Raw genomic sequence first — 17,902 nt, forward strand, 5'->3', positions numbered from 1 at the left:
GCGGGGAGCGAAGGCGAGCACGCCGAGGAGAAAAGGGGCCATAAATCCTGCCGGCCGCCGCGCTCGGCTGCTCCCCTCCCACAGCCCGCAGCGTCCCGGTGCTGTCTGGCAGGCGCGAGCCCCGTCTGTCATCGGCAGATCAGACGGGGCTGAAATTTGACAGGCCTGTGGAAAAACATGGGGTGACATCACGCAGAGACACCAGCCCCCTGATTAATCTCCAGGGTCACTGGCTGCTTTATTTATAACCAGGCCAGTGTTTGAGCTGGGTTTTTTGCAGCGAGGAGCCCTCGTGGCGAGCGGTGCGTGAGCACATCCTGAGGGTGTCCCCGGAGCTGGGGCAGCCCTGGCAGGGACACCCCCACCCCGGCCACTGCTGGAGAGGCCGAAATGGGGTGCGGGAGCCCTCAGCAGAGCCTGGGGCAGCGCAGGAGACCAGAGCCTGGCTGCAGGGGCTGGCACCACTGCAGCACCATGCACTTTGCCTTTCCATCCAGCCGCTGTTTCTGCTCCTGCAGCTGTTCCTCGCCCTGCTCTGGGCTCTGTGGGGGGTTCCTGTTCACCCCAGTGCCCTATCCTGGCACGGTGCTGCTCTCCAGGCGGCCACCCAGCTCCATGGCCCCATCGTGCCGCAGGCAGCCTCCCCAGGAGGGACGGTTTGATCCCCTGAAATGCAGCACACCCAGCTTGAAATGTTCTGTGAAGCTCTGTCAGGCTTTAGGGGGAAAGGAAATCAGTCCTAAGGACTCAAATGTTCCATTTCTTTGCTTCCAGAACAATCCTCTCCATTTCCAAAGCCTGTTGGTTCTGTGGTTGTTAAGATCTTTGTTCTGCTTTATAAAGCAAAACAAAATCGTAGTTAAAATAATATATTTTGAGTTTATCAGCTGAAGCACTTCAAGCCATCCATTTCTCTGGGTTTTCTTTCACAGATAACCTGGAAAGCTTCTGGGAAGGTGGGTGACTCTGAATTGGAACAGAAACAGGTTTTGAAATGTTTTGCAAAGCCAAAACTTCATCTCTGCATCTCTGCTGCCAAGTGGTAAGTGGCCAAGGGAAAAAAAAAAAAAAACACCTATCAGGTATGTCTCTAACATTGTTTCTAAATGGAGAATTTTTCGTGTGATTAATAAAAAAGGGAAATAGGGCCAAATCCTGCACATACTTTGTAGTGCTTGCACAAACACGCTGCTCAGGTCTTGGCTGGTAGGATCAGATGTAATTAGCTGCCTCGTACCTGGGGATGCGGGCTGCTGCTGTCAGTGCAAGCGAGGATTTGTGCTTCCTTTTCCTCAGGAATATGAACGGTGCCTAAGTATTAAGAACAATCATTAATGTAATGAATTTCTTTCCCTGTGCAGCTGATAGCAGCGGTGGATGTGGCAGAGCCGTGGATGGTTTGGTACACGCCAGTGAGGCAATTCCCTGCTTTTGTCATCAGCCTGGATTCGGTGCTCGCCCCTTCTGGGGCTCTGAAACCCGGACTTGAAGTTAGCCCTGGTGCCCGTGAGGAACCCGACGAGTTTCACCTTGCCCAAAGGTATGCAGCGCTCGCAGCCTTGTTTCACACAAGGGACGTGACACAGCACGGCCTCCTTGGCACGATGTCGGATGCGCGGCTTGGCCGGCGCAGGCTCGGCAGCGGGTGCAGGCTGTCACCTCCTCTGTGACTTCATCACCTCGTTCTGCTGCCAGCGTGGCGCAGAGGTCGGCGAGCTCAGTCCACCCGTGCTCACCCGGGCTGGCTCTGTCCCAGAGGCATCTCCGAGCATCCCCAAGCTCTTGTGGAGATGTGCCGTGGGGCTGGTGGCAGCACCAGGGCTGGCTTTGTGGTCCCAGTCTTTGCTCTGCCCTTGCACCCGAGCTCTTTCCTTACCCCAGGGCCAGCACAGGGCACGGCGGAGCCGGCTGTGCCCTGGGTGTCCTCAGCAGCTGGTGGCTTCCACGGCCCCGCTCACGGATGTGTGGCTCAGCGTGGTGGGGGACGGGGGTGGAAGGGGAAGGTGGAATAGGCAAGGAAGCGTGGACAGCCCCAGCGTAACTCCAAACTAGGGAAGGAAACGTCCAGCGCATAGTTCTAACCTTATCGTCAAGGATGGGCTTGAAGTGCTTCTTCAGTGACTCATAGTCCCCAAATGGGCTCCAAGGACTGTCCGCTGGAGTGAGAGGCCAGAGAAACCCAGATCAGATGGCAGATTATCACAAAGCCTGCGTGCCTGCCTGGCTCGCTGCATCTGCCAAGGCGGCCCTGGTGTGGAGGCAAGGCAAGAAATCAGCTCGTGCAGCATCACTGGGGGTGAGCAGGGGTGCCAGAGGCTGGGTGGCAGCACGGGCAGCACCTCCAGCTGCTGGGGGCTTAGCGGGGGCCAGACTGCTGCTGGGGGGTCTCCTGCCTGAGCCCCGTCTGATGTGGACCCGACCAACCCAGAGCTGCTCCCCGAGGGCAGGTGGTGAGCAGGAGAGCAGCCGGCGTTGGGGCTGCTCTGGCTGCAAACCCAGCGCGCTCTGCAGGTGGGACCATCACAGTCCCTGCTGCTCTCCAGCCTGGGGCTGTGCCTCCTGCCCCAAAACCTCTGCAGGAGACAGCATCATCCTTTATTTCTCTTCTGAGTTGTTAAAGTTGGTAAAGAGTGTGCGTATGTGTGCGTACACACATGTACATTCTAAATAATTGTCTGTGCTGGAACCTCTGTAGCATGAGAGCTGTGAGCCTCAATGAATGAATCTTTGCTGCTGCAAGGGCAACGTTCTTGGGCCTGGGGGAGCAGGGACCTCTTCTCCTGTTTATCCACAGTACTGGCGAATCTCCTACAGGTCTCACTAGGACCACCCTCTGCCAGCGTGGGTGCAAACGCGTTTCCCCCCAGGGAATGTGGGTTGGCCCCGAGCTCAAAGGCTCAAAGCTGGCATCTCTGGTTCTTGCCTCTGTCTGCTGTGCGTGGGGAAGGCTGGTGGCCCTTGTGCCCTGGCTCCAGGAGGTGAGGATGAGGGCAAGCAGAAACCATCTAGAATATGTGTTACCAAGCTAGACTCGCTTTAAGAAGCCCTCTCTATATGGTGCCTTATATGAAAGATGCTGTACGGTTCAGAGGTTAACTTTTATCTCAAGCTCAGCTAGAAGCTGAAGAGTTTTAGCATTTTTTTAAAGTACCAGGAGAAAATAATATATATATATATATATATCTAAAAGAGAGGATAAATTCCCATCTCTGTTACGGTGGTGTTAATGGAGAGAAATTTAATGGAAGTCTGCAGAAGCTTCTGATTTACTCTCATGTAGGATTGGACAGAAATAGCCCAAAGAACCTCATTGCTGCTGCCCAGATCCGTCTGCACAGCAGTGAGCTATTAATGCTGTTTCCTCGCCTTTGGTCAATACATCTTGCAAGGCAGGAGGAAGCTGGATTATGTCTGCAAGTGGCCCAATGTCACGCTATGTCGGATAATGAACTGTGGCTAAATTGGATGTGCTTTCAGTTGCCAGCCCCTGTGAAGTCTGACAAGGAGTCAGGGCAGCAAGCTGTGCTTTCAGCCCCGGTGTGCCAGGAACAGAGGCATTTGCTCTGATAGCCTGCGTGCTGATGTGTCAAGAGCCAGTGCCAGGTAACGTTAGCTACTGTGGAGATCGGAGGCTGAAGCAGGTGAAATCCATTGTTATCCTAAAAATTGTACAGCGCTATTTTGCTTGGTGCTTCCCCGTGCCTTAAAAATGTCTGGTCTGGTGCAAATCTGCTGCTCGAGGAAATGAAGGTGTCACGGAAAGCAGCACCTCACTGAGCTGTATTGATGATTCGCATTTGACCTGATTATTCAGTTAATCCTCGCGTGTGAGGAGTGTGTTTGGGAAGCGTCCAGGCCGTCTGGAGGAACGCAGTGGAGACCCTTATGTTGGACACCTGAAGGTCTGTGCTTCCCTGGAAACTGAGGGTTTGAGCCAGAGTTCCCAAAGAACATGGGAAGACCCCCTTGGTACTGGGGGTATCATGTCAAACCTTGAAGTGGAGAGGGCTTGGTGCTGCCCGGTTGTGTGGGATGCCCCTGGCACCAGCATTTTGCAATGTGTGTGCTGCCAGGAGCGCTGCCCGGCTGCTGCTGCTCACCCTGGCCCTGCAGGGGTGTCCCGGCACAGGGGGGATCCCAGCCCTGCAGTCCTGCCCTGTGGGACCACGTCCATGGTTGGGGCTCGTGAGGGTTTTGGCAAGGTCTCGGTGTTGTGGTGCAGGAGGCTGGGGCAGCGGCTCAGCCCCGGTGCTGCCCGGTGGGATGCTGAAGGAAAAAGCCCCTCCGGGTGGTGGAAGTGGAGCCTGGTCCCTGGGCTCACCCGGTGCCAAGGGTTCGGCCCAATGTTGTGATATCTCAAACAAAAGGCGAGCACCTCACAGGGGGGGCTCTGTGAGCGGGGCTGCGGCAGCGCCGGTGGCTGCGCTTCACTGGCGGTCCCCAGGGCGTAATCCTATTAGTGGCTGAGCTCTGCTTCAGCTGCCCCGCTGTACGGCCAACCCTGCCAGCGGGAGCGAGCATTATCCCCTTCCCAAGGGAGGTGTCTCCAGCCCCTGCAGGCACGGATGGTGTCCAGAGCCCTGCGTGACCTCCCCGTGCTGCTGCAGAGGAGGCAAGGGGATGGGGGAAGCCCACGGCTCCATGCGCAGCAGCCCTGGTTTTGCCCAGGCTGTCTGCTCTGGGAACTTTTGCTCTTCAGTATGGCCAGAGCGTCGTGAGAGCTGCTGAGCTGCTCCCCCTCAGTGCTGCACTAAAATCCTGGTGTGCTGTAAGGGGCTGCTGCTCGCTCCCCTTCTGCAGGCTGGAGGTGCGGGATGGGGCTCCATCCTTGTGGCTCTCCTCCTTCCTGCCTGGGGTCTTCCCAAGGGAAGTTTTTCTCTACCGTCACCTTTATCTCCCCGCAGGTTCCCTGCAGCCCCCAGCTCCTCTCGCTCCATCCTCATCCCCCTGCTCCTTCTGCCGGGCAGATGAAGCTCTCGGCTGCGCCGGCCGGGCGCAGCTCTGCAGGGAGATGCTAATCAGTGCCATCGGCCGCTGCTTTGATCTGGGGGCAGAGCAGGGTAAGCGGGGCCGTGGCTGTGCTAACCAGATGGAAGGGGCTCTCTGTGTTCCTGTCTGCCTGCTTTTTGATGTCTAATCCCCCCTCGAGTGCCGGAATCCTGCCTGCTGGTGCCGGGCTGTGCTGCGGCAGGCGATGCTCTTGGGGCTGGGTGCGGAGCCCTCTGACGGCGAGGTCGGCTGCGGAGCACCAGAGAGGCTGCGAGGACAGAGAGATGCTGGAACAGCCTCTGCCGAGCGGTGCACATTCAGCAGGGTCATCCCACGGCTCCAGGGTACCCGTGTCCATCACAAGGCCGAGGCCGTGCCACGTTTGCCGGTGCCGGGTGACATCCAAATGACCCGAGGGAGCGCGCCCTTGGCTCCCCACCAGCACACCTCCTCGTAACGTTGCCTAAATGCGCCGCAAATCAGCCAGCAAACAATTTATCCCCGAAGTATTTTGGAGATGTCACTCCAAGAATGTTAATGGTGCGTGATTCACGGGGTCCTGCGTGCTGAGAAGTGTGTGGCCCTGCGGCGGGCTCCCACGGGAGGGCGGCTGGGACAGCGTGCGGGGGGCTGGTGATTTATGAGCAATGGGGTTGCCTCGGCTCCTGCACCCTGCTTCCCTCTAGTGCAGCACAGCAAGCTGGGGGAGAGACCGAGGCATTAAGCTGGCAAGGATATCGTGCTTGAAACTTGTTAGTTTTGGATAGAGTCTCCGAGCCCCCTCTCCCCCCACGGCATTAAGCACGGTTGTTTATTGGAGCTGACAGCAGAAACACAAGCAGTTGTCGGTCGCTTCTGCAAAAGCAGCATCTACCGGTGGTGGGGTGAGCGTAACGGAGCCGATGAGTAATGCAACTTTGGGTTTTATATGCATCCAGCTAACGGGTCCCATATGTTGCCCCTCTGCAGCCTGAAGGGGGGCAGTTTGTTGGGTGCAGGACGGCCCCGGGGTGGACACGCTGCTGGAGCTGGGACCTGCAGCACCCTGGGGCTGTGTGCCCGTGGGCAGCACTGCACCGTGTCTGGTGGGTTTACAGAGATCCCAGCAACTGGGAAGTGCGCTGTGGTCATGCTGGGAGCTGGTCCCATTGACTGCGACACCAGGTCCACACCGTGCCCTGGTCTCTGCTGAATCCATCCCTGTTTAAAGCTGCTGCCTGCAGGCAGAGGCAGCGGCGTGCCCGGCGGGTGAAGGGGCAGTGGGGCTGTGTGGGGTGAGCCCCCCTGCAGTGTCTCCGGCTAGTTCCCATCTGTTATTTTCCTCGCTTGATTTATCTGCTGAAGAAATTCCTGGTATAAACACAGCATTATCAGAATTTTACTCCAGACTTGCCCTCTGGGTTCCCTGCCAGCTTTTGCTGGTATTGCATTTCTGCTACGGCAACTGCTTCGTGAAAAAAGGCCCCTGCGGAAAGTCACCGGGGCCATGGACGGGGCCGGGGAGGCAGGGGTGCTCTGAGTCAGCGCACAGGAAAGGCTGCTGGTGTGATCCTACAGGGATCAGCTGTTTGCATCTCAGCTGGGAGGCAGCGTGGAGGGCCGGGGGGACAGCTTGGCGTTCTGCAGCACGCCTGGAGGAGAATCTCTTGCAAAATGTGACCGTGTGTCCTTTTCCTGTAGGTACAGATCAACTCGTGCTTCAAGCTGCCATCGCCGTCACGGACACGAGGGCTGATCCAGCAGAGGGCAAAGGGCCAAGCACTGTGCTGCGAGGCGGGAGCTGCTCGGGAGGTCCTGCAGGAGGGTGAGTCTGCAGCCCTGCGTGCACAGGGGCATCCCGTGTCTTCCAGCCCACACCATCACTTACATGCCTGCATCTCACTGCCCTGGCCAGCGATGTTGGAGTGTCCAGAGAGGTCTCTGCATGTCTTTGTGGGCAGACCCACAGCTGCCCGTGGGTGCTGATCACGTTCCCGTTAGCAGCTGGTCCAGGGGACGCAGCAGCAAGGAGCTGCATTCAATCACGCTCCCCGTTAGCACGAGGGCAGGGGCTCATCCTGCCAAGGCTGAAGGTCACGGATTGCTCTCGGTTTTGGTGGCTGTGGGACAGCCCCGGCCAGCAGCGCAGGAATCACAAACGCCCCACTCCTGGTTCAGATTTAGGAAGCAATGGCACACGGCAGGGGCTGCAGGGAGCTCGTGGCGCCCCGGAATCGTTCTCCTTATCTGAGGGGGGGGCTCGGGAGGAAGGGCCGGGTTTGCTTTGTGCCGCTCCGGAGTCACCGAGTGCTGCGGGACACCGGGACGGTGCGGGGCAGGGATGCGGGGGGGGGGCTCGGGGCCGCGGCCGGGCGCGGAGCCGCAGCGCTACCTGCCGGCGGGCACGGCTCGGTACGGCTCGGTACAGCCCGGTACGGCTCGGTATGGACCGGCCCGGCTCGGTACAGCCCGGCCCGGTCCCCCCCTGGGTCCCGCAGCCCCGCGCTGCCGGTGCGGACCCGGCGCAGGATGCGCCCCGCGGTGTTTGGGGGTGCGCAGGAATAACTGCTCCCATCGCAGCATTTATTCACAGAATTTATTCACAGAATTTATTGCGAGCTGTGCCCGCAGTTAGCGAGGCTGCTGTGTGTGCTCGGTGCTGTCTGTGCCTACCCACAGGGTTGTGAATGCCCGTAACAAACCGGCCCCGGTGCTTCATTTCTGGCTGCGTCTCCCGGCCCCGTCCCTGATGGGGACAAAGCTGCAGCTTGTCCCATCGCAGGCTCTGTGCTGAGTGTGTTGGCTTTGCTCCCCACGGGGATGAGTATGCTCAAGGGGTGGCTCAGCTCTCCCGTGCAAGGTATTTTTCAAAAACAATTATTTATTTATTTTTTTTTTTTTTCTTGCTAGAGCAGCTGTGGGACATTTCAATGTATAGATTTTTTTAAATTATTTTTTCCTGGGTATTCTGGCAAAGAAGGAGAGGTTTTTAAATAGATTCCCTTCAAAACTTTCAAGAGCTTTTCTCTCTCCTTTTTCCCCCCTCCTTTCTGTGGAAGCAAGAGTCGCTCCCCGCTCTTGTGCTGGGTCCTCCGAGCAGCCTTCCAGCTGGGATGGCTCTCCCACACCCAGCTTCATCCCGCTGTCAGTGCACTGTCCTCTGCTTGATCTTCTTGGAGCCTTTCAGAGCCATAATCTGTGTTTATTCAGAGGTGCACCGTTAGCTGTTCCTTTCTGGTAGTCTAATGTCTGCAGGAGATAAAAGCGTGCCCATGCCCCGCGATGGCACACGTGGGCGCACCCGGTGGGGCACCTTCCCCGTGGCAGGGCCGGCCCCAGGAGCATCCCCATGGGACAGGGTCTGCTACGGGTCGGGTGGGGGCTTCCCCTCCTGCCCCTGGGGCGGCAGGGACGGGTTCGTGGCCTGGGCACTGTGGCAAGGACGCACACCCAGCTCGCCCCCCTGGCAGACGGGCACGGGGGGCACCAGGGCAGGGGTGGCCCCGGGGTCTGGTATGGGGCAGGATCCCACCACCCGCCGGGGCGGCACGACAGTCCGCAGCCATCACTCGCGAGCGCGAGCTCTGTGTTTGTTTTTGTAATCCCCCTTTTTTTTAATTGTGATTTTAGCGGTGGTGAAAGGTGCTGGATTGACAAGTCATGGAGACGGAAAGGCCTCTGGACTCCACTGAAGTTTACATTTACAAAGGACACAGAGAATAAATAGAAGACAGTGTTTAGAGTCCTCTGTAGACACTTCAGACTTGCTTATAATTCTGCAGCAATTCCATCACCTCTGAAGTGATTGATGCTCTCTATAAAGTCTTGCCTTAAAACATTTTCCTACGTGTCAGGGGAAGAAGTTTATTACACTTTACCGAAAGGGCAGGATTTGTATTGTGTTGAAGGCTGAGTCCTTCCCAGCCCCATCCTCAGGAGAAAAAAAATAACAGGAGTGCTGAAAAGAGCGAGACCGACCCAAACTACGTAGCTGGGTGTTGGGCGTTAGAGCTGGCTGAGGTAGTTTTCCGTGGGAGCTACAAACAGGGCTGGTTTAACAGTTTTTCATCAAACTGTTTTTTTTTTTTTTTCCCAAAAAGTTTACATTTTCTTTCGGTGGAACGATGGCACGCATCTGCTTTCAGCACAAAGGAAATCCTATTTTTCATTAAATCACCGAATATATTGAAATGAGGCTGCTTGTGTGCTGATCAAAATAGAACAGATCGCAGGCTTTAAGGCTGAATTTCTACAAAAAAAGTTAGTTAATTTTTTTTTCCTCTAATATGGGAAGTTCAGGGCAAGGTTATCCTTCCCCTCCCAGTGGAAGGGTGTCTGCGGGGCGCTTGCTGCCCCCAGTTCCTCACCGTGAGTGGTGTCGGGGCGGCTCTGTGGGAGCTGTGGCGTGCCCAGAGCTTTTGGCTGGGGAAATCTCTCGCTCCTGGCCCCATGTGTGGGGTGCTCATCCCCACCCAGCTCCCTGGGAGAGGAAGGCAGGCTCAGGACGAGGTCACTCGGTGGTGAATAATCCCAGGTGGACACGGCGTAGTCGCCGATTTCCCCTCCCCAAACGCTGGGATTCCCTGGGGACGCTAATTTCATGAAAGCAGCTCGCATCTCCCCCTGACACCGGCTCTCAGCCGACCCAGGAGTTTGCCCGGTGTGACAGGAGACGTGTCAAGAGCAATGAAGAAAAATAGCGCGGCGTGCAGAGCCTGTCAGAGGACATAAATCTTCCCGCTGTGTCCCTGCCCGCTGCTGCCCGCGGGAGGTGTGGGGCTGACAGGGGCAGGGCCGGCACCCGTGGGCACCCTGCAGCCCCCTCGGGGTGTCCCCAGGGCAGGATGGGGCACCCTTCTTGGTGTTGTGATGGTGTGAAGGAATTATTTTTGTTGGTGTACGTGAATTTTGCAGAAATTTGGTGAAGGTGATGAGCGCGTTTTAATGCTGACGGGGTGTTTAGGCAGGGCGAGCAGGCACGGGGCTCCCAGCCTCTTGCTGCCTTCTGTAAGGGGAACTTGGGACCAGCCCAAGGTTGCTGATTTCTGCAGCCTCATAAAACCCTTAGGAAGGGCAAAAAATCTGCTTTTGGGGCAGATCAGATTGCTGTAAGCGTTGGATACCCTTTCCTTTCTTCTCCGCCCAGCGGTTTCTCAGTAAAGGACGTGCCCTCCTCCGAAGCCAGAACCTAAATATACACTGCCTTGCCCTATCAGTGCACTCTGTGTGTATCTTAGCAGTAAACATTTCCAGTCAAGCATGCTCCTCGTGCTCGTCCGCCAAGTGGTGTCGCCTATTTGTTGGCTTTGCGGGGCTGTGAGAAGTGGGCTCTTTGTTTAAAGCGGGGAGGAGCGCTGGGGAGGCTTCCTGGGCTCCAGGAGGGCTGAGACCTCGGTGCCTCGAAGGGCTGAGGTGCGGAGGCTGCTGCAGGCACCGCTGCCGGGGCTTGGTGAGCTGCCTTCTCCCTGCCTTGTGCCCTTGCTGCTGCTCTGTGATGCAAGGGCTCACCCTGCCAGGTCGGGACCCTGCATTTGGGACCGGAGCCCAGCCTGGCTGTGGTCCACCGGGGTCCGTCGTGGGCTCCAGGCTCCTGTCTGTGGCTGCCCGTGAGTGTTTTTTGGGGCCGATGGGTGCAGGGGTGCCCAGAGGCTGCGGTGATGGCCAGCGGGACGCGCTCTTGGCCTCATGCAGCTGGTTGCTGTATGGGGTCTGAAGTGTCATAATGTGTGCTGGGATGTCCACCTGCTGGTGTGCTCTGTCCCTGGGGATCAGAGCATCCTGCTCATCCCACCCGTGGGTCAGAGCAACGCTCCCGGCCCCCAGGAGCTGGTGTGTTAAAGCAAAGCCCCGGAGCACGAGACCTGGCGGGTTCCCGTTGGTGCTGTCTCACGGACTGGGAAACCATCCCCAGACTGCATTGTTACAGCTTAGGGCTGCTTCCTCTTTGTGTGTGGGCTTTCCTCTTTGTTTTTGGTTTGGTGCTTTGGGTTGTTTGTTTGGAAGCCTCTGCAAATCCCCGAGCCTGGATGCCCGCGGGCTGCCCGGCCGGCTGGCGCTGCCAGGGGGCTGCCCGGTGTCACGAGCAGAGAAAGGGGAGGCTGGGGAGGAAGGGGGGAGCCCTGAGCGGGCTGGCAGCGGCTGTGGAAGGGGCTGTGGGGATGTGGGTGAGCCCTGGGGTCACTTCGCTGCTTTGCCAGGCACTGATGCTGCTGTGAGCACCGGCCCCTCCTTGGCACCTTGGATGCTCAGCGGGCACACAGTGCGGGCGGCAGTGATGCTCACTGACCTGGGCTCTCCAGCAGCTCGTTTGCTGTGAGCGGAGCAGTTGATAAAATAATATTTTTCTTCAAGTATTTGTACAACAAAGCCAACCCAAAACACAAAGCCCGCTGTCGTTGGAAATGAGGAGCAGATGCCTCCAGGACTTGTTTTTCAGTTGAGTTGCAGGAAGCAACAAACGCCCCGTGACTCGTGGCGGTGGCACTGGCACGCTGCTGCTGGCCTCGGCGTTGACTTCGCTCCTTGGCCTTGGTGAGCACAGGAGGGGTGTGCAGAGCCGCTGCCTGCCCCGATGCCGTGCTGGTGATGCCGGTGGGAGCTGGGTCTCTCCTGCCCCGCTCCCATCCCAAAATGTCCCACGGGGCTTGCATGCGCCTCTCGGCATCCTTCTGCCAGGCAGCCGCAGGCACGGGCGATGATTTATTGCTGGACCCACTGGCGAGGAATTAGCTGTGTCTGCCTACATTTAATCTCCGTTGTGATGTTTTAGGGAGGACCTGATGTTGGTTCAGCTAATTGTCTGCTAAAGACTCTGTTCATTCCCTGCTTTCGTGCTAGATTCACCTTTTTTTTCTTTCCTTTCCACAATGCCCTCAGGTAAAAGACAAATTGCAACGTATAAAAAATGACCCCAGTCACTTAATTTGAACCAGAGAAGATAATAACGGGCTGAAGGGAGGGCTGGATTTATGCTTTTCTCTCCGAAGGAGCCCCCTCCTCCAGCGATGGCTTTTGAATGGCGAGAGTAGCATCTGAAGCAAATCGAGGGTAACCTTTTGTACCGCGCAGATCTTCCAGCAGGGCTTGCCGTTCCCAGGGACATCTGCAAGCCGCATGTTGGATTTTGGCAGCCGCTTCGCCCATTGTCAGCCAGTTCCATTGCATTAGCTGGTAATGGATATAAATAAGGCTGCCAAGCCAGCCCGTGCACGTGGAGCCGCGTGCGGACGGGAGCATCCCCGCCCCGCTCTGCCCAGGCCCTCGGAGCGGGGATGGTGCTCGGGGGAGTCCGGGGAAAGGTGGGAATGGAGCTGGAGGGGGGCTTGATAGAGGTATAGAAGTGGGAGGGGGGTGGAGATGTGAATGGGTGAGCAGCTCGGGGTGCTGTAACTGCTTTGGTTCAAGGGGCTTGGGAGCGCTGGTTCCCCTTCAAGAGCCCTTCGGCCGCAGCTCGCCGCGAGCTTCCTCGGGGTGAGCACAGCTTTGCTCTGGTGGGCTGGATGTGGTTCAGTGTGAATTGCACTCGGGTGAGGGCACTTTCAGATGTGTTTTGCTGTCTGTTCGCCTGCCCCAAGGTGCGGCTCCTCTTCTTGTCTCGCCTGTTGAACTCCTGGGCTGGCTGCGTGCGCGCGTCCCTGGGCAGCGAGCTGGACCTGGCCTGGGGAGGAGCTGGGAAAGCAATTAGAGTCTCTCCCTGCCTGATAATTCAAAGGGATTTTTTCTTCTTTTTTTTTTTTCTTTCTGATTGTGTCCAACAACACGGAAGAATGTGAAGGATGCAGATCAAAAAGAGGAACCAGGAAGCTTAACCTCTGGCTTGTGAGCTGTTGGACCAGTGGCTCGGGAGGGAGAAGCCAAATGTCAGACACATGATGCCTGCACTGCTGCATGGAGGGGTTTGTTGCTGTTACTTTTTTTTTTTTCTTTTAATGGACAGGAAATAAGAATAGCACTTAAATCACCAGATCCTTTATGCTTTCTCCGTGACCTTTTCCCTGTGCCCTGTGTCACTGGTAGGGGCACAAGTGCCAACTGGGATAGGGAGGGGGGCTCCTCCCGCGTGGCAGCCCCTCATTGCGCTGTGGCTCTCTCCTGGGGAGGGGAAGGTGCCTGGGGACGGTGCTGGGACCATGTAGCAGTCACCCCCAGTCCCTGCCCTGGCGCTGCAGCCCCTAGCCGGCAGAGCAGGGAGCGTTTCACTTGCAGGGGAATGGGAGAGGCGGCTTTCCCATGCTGGCTGTGCCTCTGCCTGTTAGCACGCAGCCCTGCATCTCTATTTCTGACCGGCCCTTCGCAGTTGGGAGGATGCAGTTCAGACTTTTGCAATTAGCTCTTGGCCAGCTCCGCGGGCTGCTGTGCCGGCCCTGGTAAACACCGGCCGTCTGCTGCTCCTTCCAGGGAGCTCTTGCGAGGAAGCCTTCTGCAGCCTTAACTCAACCCATAAATCACGCACTGCACCGTGGCTTCCTTCCTACCCCTTGATGTTCACCTCTCTTTGGCCAACATTTCCCCCTCTGCCCTGCTCAGCCGGGTGCCCGTGGTGGGCTTGGTCCCTCCGTCCACCCACATCGGCGCCGTGCCGCGGGGCGTCCTGCAGTGCCATGGCACAGGGGGGCCCGTGCTGCTGGGAGATGTGCTGGGGGTGCCCAGCCTGCACCAGGCGCACGTCCCCAGCACGGGCAGCACCCGGCTGGCACCGTTCTCAAAGTGGAAGCGCCGAGGCTGCATTTAGGGCCGCGACTGCAGAATAGATGCAAGCGAGTGCCATGGGAGGATGGCGGTACCCATGTCTCTGCTCTTCCTTTTGTTGCCCTCCTGGCCTTCCCCATTTCCTTTCAGTTCTCCAACTCCAGCTCATTTTCTGATTTATGATCAAAATTATACAGTGACCGAGGAGTGAAATCAGGACACTTTATAAAACATTTAATTGCATTTCATAACCTCTTTCCATAAACCATCCACGGCATGTTTATAAACTTCCCATATCTTGTTTCCTGACTCTCACAGCAAACGTCCTGGCAGCGCCGCGTGCTGTGGAGCAGCGGCTGCAGTACCTGGGGCAGCACAACACGGAGCCGCAGCGATGAGGGAGCTCGGGCGGCTGCACTGAGCTCGGAGCAGAGCAGGGCTTTCCTGGGGATGGGAGGGGATTGGAATTTGGGAACTTGGATGAAAAGTAACAGCATTTTCTCAGGCTAAATTCCTGTTTTCCAAAGATCTAGATCAAGATGAAATAACCCTCTGTGAACTGCGGAGGCACCGACACTGCTGCAGCCAAATGGTGCTCCTGGGAGGATCTGGGGAGAGCTGCTCTGGGTAAGGTCAGTGCGCACAACCTGATGGCTTCTGCGTGCGCCTGGGCTCTGCTCAGGTCCACGGCTGTCATCCTCGTGCCTTGGCTGGTGGCGAGGGCAGGGCTGTGGGGAGCCAGCCCCAACCCCAACCACGGGGCCACAGCCGCAGTGGCTGAAGCACGAGGGCACGGGCGCACCAGAGAAGTGCCATCAGTCAGCTCAGCGGCCTCGCCAGAGTCGTGCCGTGTCCCACGTGAGGCCTTGATAAATCCCTACTGTTTGTCGCTGTTTAGAGGATTGCTGCAGCTTTCCAATTTCACTGCTTGTTTGTTTGTTTTCAGCTCAATATAAGCAAACTGGAGATTGCAACGTCCTCAGCAAAGCGCCTGACTCACACGGAGGAGTTTTTCCACACACAAAAAGTAATGGTTTCATGCCCCAGGATGTGAAATGCGGACAGAAAAATTTTATCCAGAAGGTCAACAACTTTTAACTTTCAGCAGTTCACATTCAAGCCGCTTTCCCAGGAAGTTCAGCTCCTGCCGTGCCGGGGCGGCTGCAGCCTTTGCAGCGCCAGGGTTTGGCTCTGCGCAACGGGAGCCCGTGGCCAGGAGGCTGCCAGGGCTGCCTGGAGCCCGGCCTCAACCCCGTGAGTGGTGCTGGTGCTGGGTTGGGTGGGCGGCTGCAGGGGGGCAGCCTTGGGTCTGGGTCCTGGCTGCCCGTGGTGCCGGGCACGGTTTGGCCGGGGCAGCTCGAGCACCGCGCTGCGCCGACAGCGCTGCGGTAAGGCTGTAACATTATCACCAGCAAATGGCCCTCAGTGTGTTACTTATAGGAAACAGAAAAAACAAACAAACCCTGAATAATAGCCCAAACATCTTTTGTGGGACTTACGGCTTTCTAACTTTATTTAAAAAAAGAAGGAAAAAAGTAAATTTTCCCTGTCGGAGAATTGCTATCATCACGCAATGGCACTTAGGAATATTATAAACAACTGTGTCAGTTTATAAGGCTAAAGACATTTTTTCTGGGGCTCACACAAGCTTTCCTTTCCACAGCAGACCGTCCTCGCCGGGGGTTGCGGAGCCTGGTGGATGGCACGTCCGCGGGCCCCGCTGGGTGCAGGGTCACCTTCCATCCGCTGACAGCCCTCAAGACCTGCAAGTAAGGGGTTGCTAAAGGATTTTATTCTGGCACCAGTGCTTCCCGTTGGTGCCCCAGTTCCTCCCAAAGCTCCTTGTGCAGTCCCCAGATGGGGCACGTTGATCTGTGTCCCTTCCTCATGGCACCCATGGGTGCGGGTGGCTGCGGTGGAGCTGGTTCCTCACCAGGACCCCAGCGCTGCGGCTCTGCCCTCGGGACACCACAGCAAACCCCATGTTCTCTCCCCAGTCTGGTCCCCAATTTCTCCCAGTTCAGCACTTTCCCTGCTGTAGCCCCGTCACAGGGCAGCTGTAAATCAAAGCCCAGGCCCACACGGCCGGGCTTCGCGCAGCCGGAGGGGCAGAGCTCTCGGCACCTCTTGGCACGGGGCGTCCTCCCGGCTCCGTGTGTGCTGCGCTCAGGGGGAACCCGCCTGCTCCAGGGCTGCGGGAGGACCCCCCAGTTTTATCCATCTTGTTTTGTGTGTCCAGGGCTGCGAAACACGTGCTCTAGCTGGATCACTGGCGCTTGCTTTCACCTCTGCAGCCCCTCACCTGGCAGCCGGAGCGTGTAAGGCGCACCCTGCACCCGCGCTGTAGCTGCGGAAGATTTATAAGAGCGGTACGTGACTGACAGATAAGGGACTCCCACAGAGCGAAGATGAGAGCGAGGGAACCGGAGAGCTGGATGTTTGGACCTGATTCAAGGAATTCGGAGCCCCTCTTGTTCAGGCAGGTTGGAATAGAAAATTTGCCAAATCAACCTAACACCATAAAAACGTTCCTTGAGAAAGGGCTGGGGCAGAGCTGGGTTTTAAAAAACCCCACTACCCAAAGCGCCGTGTCCCACCCTGGTATTTATGACATGCACATGGATGCTGTTGATAGCAGAGATGTTTTTGTAAGTCAATAAAACGGAAAAAGAGATTCCACTTTGTTAAGAGGAGTGGTTACTTTGAACAAATTGAGAGCAATGAAGGAGATCATTCCATTGTTTTAAGATTTCCATAACTCACTGTGCTTAAGCGCATAAAAATGTAGACATTTTGGCAATAAAGTTTGGGTAATTTTTGACAATGAATCAAAAATCTCTCCCTCTTGCTGCCCTCCCCCTTTTCCCTTTTGTTGTTCCTGAAGGCAGCTGCCCCCCTCCCACCCCCCCTATGTTCCACCCTCTCCACCCCATGTCCTCATGGACGGAAAAATGTCTTCAGCAGAAACCTCCCAGCTTTTAATTTTCTAATCTGCAGCATCTGTGCCCAGCCCCTTGGCTCCCGCGGGCTGTGGGGTTGTGATTGCCGGGAGGTCACGCACAAGGCTAGGGGCAGGTTGTGCGCTGCTCCGGGGGCACCAAGCTGTGGGGTGGGACCGTGAGTGTGGGACCCCCACTGCTGCTGGGGGCTGGGGGCTGGGGGCTCAGGACACCGGGAGCTGGAGGTGAAGCGATGCTGCTGCAGCTGGCAGGGGGCACAGCTCCCGGTGCCGGCACCGCTGCGGCCCCCTTGACCCCCTTGGTGTCCTCAAACCATGCACGGAGCTGGCAGGGGGTTCAGGCTGATGTTTTTGCCTTGGAGAGATCAGGTTTTGGCGGTGGTGGTCTTTGTTATTGTTTTTCTTTTTTCTTGTTTGTTTTGTCACTTTGTTGTGGTTTGTGGGTGTGTTTGGTTTGGGTTTGTTGGCGTGTTTTTTGTTTTAAAGGTGGAGGTGCCGGCCCCACATCAAGGGTGAATTACCTGAGCCCTGCGCTCCATGTATTCACAGGGGGTCTCCCTAAGACCACACAGGACCCCCTGGCCTCATCCCGGGCAGCCTGGGGGCAGCAGCAGGAGGCGCCCAGCAGCTCACGGGTCCTGCAGCTGCCCCAGTCCCCATGCTGCAGTTGGTGTGGGCAACCCTGTCCCTGTGTCACCTCTGCCCAGGGGAGCTCCTCCAAGTGCTGGGGGTGTCTTGTGTCTGTCCTGTGTCCGTCCTGGTCCAAGGTCGGACCCCGCAGTGCCAGCACCGCAGCTCTGCTGCCTGTCTGCGCCTCTGCCTGCACTCCTGGGCCAGCTCCTCCCCGCTGTTTGTGTGAGGGGCCACGCTCTGAGGGCAAATATTTTCCACAAAGAGCAGAACTGTTTGGGTGAATAAAAGATTGTTTTGTCAACAACTGATTTTCACTGGGAAACCACTTTCCTGGACAGGTTGGGGGGTGGCACTGGGGGTCCTGGGAGCCACCCGCAGTCCCAGCCATGGGCTGGTGACCCTGCTTGGGTCCGTGGCAGAACACAGCACCCCACGCTGCCCCACATCAGGCCGTACTGCTCTGCTCCTCACCAAACTGCCCTGCAGTGAAACAGGGCCCCGAGCTGCACTGCACCAAACTGCTCCCAGTCACCACAGCCTGCACCAAGCTGCACCGCCTCTCACCACACAGCGCTGTGCCACGCTGCGTCAGCCTGCAGCCCTCCAGCCAGCACCACAGCACAGCAACCTGCACCACATCACACCAAACCGCAC

General features: G+C 57.2%; 1 long non-coding RNA gene across 7 annotated transcripts in view; it reads left to right on the forward strand.

The window, feature by feature from the left end:
• The window catches only part of LOC139999615 (uncharacterized), a 21,638-nt gene extending 5,078 nt beyond the window's left edge, over positions 1-16,560 (forward strand). The window contains exons 2-9 of one of the 7 annotated variants that reach the window (XR_011805109.1): positions 933-1,042; positions 1,362-1,540; positions 6,670-6,793; positions 12,734-12,863; positions 14,184-14,288; positions 14,603-14,910; positions 15,320-15,425; positions 15,896-16,549. This is a non-coding gene — a long non-coding RNA (uncharacterized lncRNA). Of the gene's footprint in view, positions 1-932; positions 1,043-1,063; positions 1,541-4,904; positions 5,061-6,669; positions 6,794-12,733; positions 12,864-14,183; positions 14,289-14,602; positions 14,911-15,319; positions 15,426-15,895 lie in introns of those variants that run through there. The other 6 variants (XR_011805110.1, XR_011805113.1, XR_011805114.1 and 3 more) reach the window with 6 other exon arrangements.
• Positions 16,561-17,902: the final 1,342 nt, after the last annotated feature.

Source organism: Anas platyrhynchos, chromosome 27 (genome assembly GCF_047663525.1).
Source record: "Anas platyrhynchos isolate ZD024472 breed Pekin duck chromosome 27, IASCAAS_PekinDuck_T2T, whole genome shotgun sequence".
Classification (NCBI taxonomy): Eukaryota; Metazoa; Chordata; class Aves; order Anseriformes; family Anatidae; genus Anas; species Anas platyrhynchos.